At 36.2% G+C, this 4,720-nt stretch overlaps 1 protein-coding gene across 1 annotated transcript in view; it reads left to right on the top strand.

The window, feature by feature from the left end:
• Positions 1-3,030, top strand: part of LOC116705016 (1-phosphatidylinositol 4,5-bisphosphate phosphodiesterase beta-1) — a gene marked incomplete in the record, with an annotated part of 36,209 nt that extends 33,179 nt beyond the window's left edge. The window contains 1 exon segment of the mRNA XM_032540852.1: positions 1-3,030.
• Between the last annotated feature and the right edge of the window lie 1,690 nt (positions 3,031-4,720).

Raw genomic sequence — 4,720 nt, 5'->3', positions numbered from 1 at the left:
TCTATCTATCTATCTATCTATCTATCTATCTGACAGTTTGTGCAGTGAACATCCTATTTTATATGCACATGGAGATAGGTTTTACAATATAACACAATCACTTCAGCAGTGTTTTAGTCAATTCCAAGCAGCTATGGCCATGACAACTTTTGCAATGGTCAGAATCAAAAACGGCAATAATAATGCACTCATAAACAGCAGCTGGAGGTTAGTTTACTTCGCTCAAGAGCACTTCGGTGATAGTAATGAGTGAGATGTGCGTGCTCTTCTTCCACTTTTCCCCATGCAGATATATCTTGAAAATTGAGAAAATTAAGTGCAATTAGAAATTATGTTTTATCATTATAACAACCAAGGATGATGTGCACAGCAGCACAAGATAATACACACATACCATTGTGTAATACTGAATACTTTCCAGGATATGGTAAAATACACACAGCGATTTAAATGGTATTTTATGTTACATCAACCTCACTACATCTGATGTCATGTAATATTTCAGGTGCATATTATGTGGCCATTTTTGGGGGGTGATTGTTCATCCACATTACATTTAAGATTTTAACAGGGATGAAGCCCATATTCGGAATATTAAAGGAATAGTTTGGATATTTTGAAGTAAGGGTACTTATCCTTAGGCAAGGCAAGGCAAGGCAATTTTATTCATTCATTTATTCATCATTCAGACATGAAGCAATGCAAAGTGCTTTATAGGGGCGAAAAATACATTACAAATATAACATTAAAGCAACATTAAAATGACAAGTAAAAGACAAATGATGCAACCAAATAAATAGTTTGAGATAATACCAATTTGAAAGAAAGGATATTCCAAAGACAATGAATACAAAGCAAGCAAATAAATAGTAATTGTACAGAATATGACAGATTACCTACAGCGGCAGCTAAATGTTAGTTAGCAGTTAGTTTTAAAACATCAAGGTCACACATTAACACACACAGACTAACCAAATGAAGCAGCGGGAACTGCTTTTGTCTAAAGAGTCTGGTGGCTTAGAAGAGAGCAGAGACAACGGCTTCAGTCCTTCCAGAAAAATGCAGTTTTTTTGTGTTTGTTGTGATCACAAATCCTTGATTATGCGACACCTTTTTTTCAAAAAGGCGATGGAACATGCAGGACATTTATGTAATTTTATGCAATGAAATTGCGGGAACTTCAAAAACTACGGTTTGATGAAAAAGAGACTCTGTTTATCACGTCGCGTAATTACGTCGCTTCAAACGTTCCCATGGCAACAGGGCTCTTGTGTAAAGTAAACCAAAAACATTTTTCAACTTTCTGCTAAGATATAAGTGACTTTTTCGCAATGTAAATGCAGGAGTTATGAAATCATGCAAGCCCCGCATTATTTTGCGTGGAAATCACCTGCATAAATATGCAGACTTTGGCTGATTATGCATTGAATTATGCAATCGCATAATCATGTTTTTCTGGAGGGACTGGAAAGGGCTGACAGCAAGGTAAAGTTTTAAAAATATCATAAATATAGCGGACACTTAAACTGATATAGATTAATTTTAAGGTGTTTACTCTTGCAACCACACTTTAAATATATCCAAACTATCCCTTTAATGAGTATGTTGACACTTGATTTTGAGAAATCATCTGAATTAGTTTAATTTAATAAAGACAAAGGCTCAGTAAATAACTATCTGTACTTTGCATTTTACAAGATTTATACCTAGACAACCACTGGATCATTTATTGAGTCCTCAAATACTTTGATTATGCACATATTTATTTATTTATTTAAGTATTTATTCATATATATATATATATATATTTCATGACATTTTGGGAGTTGGGATAATTAATCATGATAGCAATTTCTATTAGGTTATTAAAATTATACATCATCGCATGACTGTTAGCCTGAGATATTTTTTGAACCAATGGACTTTTATTTTAAAAACGTTTAATGGAAGGAAGAGGATTTGCAGAGAACAATTTTGGGATAAGTACGTTTTTTGTTTATTTCTTTAAAAAAATAAGTTTTCTGAGCAGTAGCAGCAGTTTCCGCCGACTGCTTCCCAAATTAACAGTTGGATGATGTCCTGTTAGAGGTGGAGGAGCCTCGAAGTCTACCGCCGCTGCATGATTTATTCAATTCGATGTGACAGTGGTTTTAGCAAAGTTATCATTCTGATATGCTATTTCTTTATTTATTGTTATTTTCATTATAATTAGGGATCAAGAACATGAACCATTTGTAAAAATGTAAAATGAATGGAGCTTGTCTCTTTGTACAGTGATCTTCCCTAAAATATTTGTTGGAAAACTTTCCATGTTTTGCTTTTCCTCTGCGCTAAGGCTTCAGCTGTGTTCAACAGACTTTTTGCAGGGAACCATTTCTTCAAATATAAGTCGCTGTTGATTAAAGCTTTAAAAATGTAAGTAAAAATGTATATGAATGAACATCCGTTACATTCAAGCCATTGCAAATGAGTCGTTACAAAGCTAACTAAGACTATCAGCTCCACACAACTCTCTCTGTATAGCTCAGTATGGCTGTGTTCAGAATACTGTGTCGTGCACAGTGTTTTATTTTAATCCTCCATGTCCTCCTTGGCTACTAGCGACTGCGTGGAGGAGGGATGGTACACGATCACGGAAGGCTTGCATAATGTGGACGCGCCAACAGTTTTGTTGTCATCGCTTAGAATTCCTCATGGGGGAGACAGAAACTATGCACTATAGCTTCAAGATTAGACACTCTTTGCCACGGCCTCTACTATAAAGGTAGCCTACGCTGCCGTTTTAATGGAAAGGTTTTAGACAATAAAGTAACCTCACAGTTCTGTCACCTCTTAAAAGGATGTGTTTAAAACCTGTTTAACGTCTGAAAATGGTTCTCCAACAAAATGCCTTGTTGAACGCACCCTTGCTTTAGTGATTAATCTGAGCATGCTTTACTGTCTTGGATTTCTCCACCAGATTAATAGTTTCTTGGTTTTACTGAATGCTATTTTAAGATCAATTGAAAATTAAAAATATTTGATCTAAAACTGAGGTGTTATCAGTTTATATTCCGAAGGTTTTAGTCCAGCATCCCTGCTGTATCAACCTTTTAGAGAAGATGCACTGATGAGGATGCGACTGAGAGGACGTAATTACTGTTGTCAAACACGTCAAGACCAACACACTGCATGCACAAAACTCTGCCATTATTTTGTGTTTGAACACGATGATGTGGGCTTTACACAGAGAGGCAGTGAACTGTAGGTGTCATGGGGGAGGAAGGTGGAGGACGGTTTTCAAGCTGAGAGACGGTCTGTCATTATTTTGTTTAATGATGAAGTTTCTGCCTGTCGCCGTCACTGGCAGTGTGGGAATGTAATGAATATGTAAACATGCCATACATAATTTTCTTTCTTTCTTATTATGGGTGGCTTATTTCTTTGTATTCTATGTATTTACCTTGGCAGTACAATCCATCTTGCACAATGTGTTACCTTTGTTTTGTCATGGTATTTGCTTTCCTCTTACTATCTTTCATTAATCCTATAAAAAGTCTCTTTTACTTGCTCATTTCTACTGATGGTCCCACGGTTTCCGTTATGGTAAGTTAAGCAAAACAATTATGCATATCACCCAGAGTAACTGGAGCAATGTTTTTGGAAAGAGATGTTGCTGACATTTTGATGTGCACCACAAACACATTTCACTCCCCTCCACTGTCTTGGAGTGAGGGCTAAATCTAAGAGTCAGATATCTCGCAACCTGGAAACATAAAAAAATGGAAAAAGAAACATCATCAACATCTGCATGAGATACCAGAGGTGTAAAGTAACTAAGTAGGGTATATTTACTCAGGTTCTTACCTAAATACAATGCAGATCTAATTATAAGAGTACTTCCATTTTAGCTATTATATTCTACTATTATATTATCTGACTGCATTGGTTTCTTTTCAGATTAAAATTTAAAAACCTGTAATGAGTTTCTGAAATGAAACATTGTTAATCATAAATACTAGCCTAAAGTTAAAGCACTAGACTACAAGGATTATAATTTATACAATGGAGTACAATGACATTGGCCATTCTGCTGCTTAATGGGTACTTTTATTTTTGATAGACTACTTTAAATATATTTTAGGCTATTGTACTTTTAGGCTTGTAAAAGTTCAAATGCAGGACTTTGACTTAAAAGGATATTTTTGCACCATTGGAAAGATAAATACATAATTTTAATATAAAATTTAAATTGGGCCACTTTGGAAATACGAAACCGGCTCCATTTAGTGCACACACGTTATAGGCTCCGTAAAGTTCAGCTATTGCAATGGTAGCATTAGCGCTTTGAGGGCTGTAAACACTGAGTATAAACAGCCGTGAATTTGCGTGAAATGTAGAATGGTTTGGCATTTAACGGTCACAAACTCCACCAGTGGTTAGGAGTAGCCCCTTCCCCATTTCTGCACTAGTCCGTGTCCATGTTAACACAGCCCACCTCCACAAATCTTACCCGACAGAGCAGCATCTGCTCGATAGCGGAGTCTGGTACACTGTTGTTCAGCCATGTTTCCACAAAAAACCAACACACAGCAGTCTCTGAACTCGTGTTGTAGTCCACTGTGTCTGGGCAAAAATGCCTCCAAGGGATGCACGGTCCTCCAGAAATACTACCAGGTTTCTACTGACACAAAGCTTAATGCTAATTGGTGAAGTATCCCTTTAACATTTAGTTATGTCA

Source organism: Etheostoma spectabile, chromosome 17 (assembly GCF_008692095.1).
Source record: "Etheostoma spectabile isolate EspeVRDwgs_2016 chromosome 17, UIUC_Espe_1.0, whole genome shotgun sequence".
Lineage (NCBI taxonomy): Eukaryota > Metazoa > Chordata > Actinopteri > Perciformes > Percidae > Etheostoma > Etheostoma spectabile.
The sequence above is the reverse complement of the archived record's forward strand: the minus strand, read 5'-3'. Positions and strand labels throughout refer to the sequence as shown.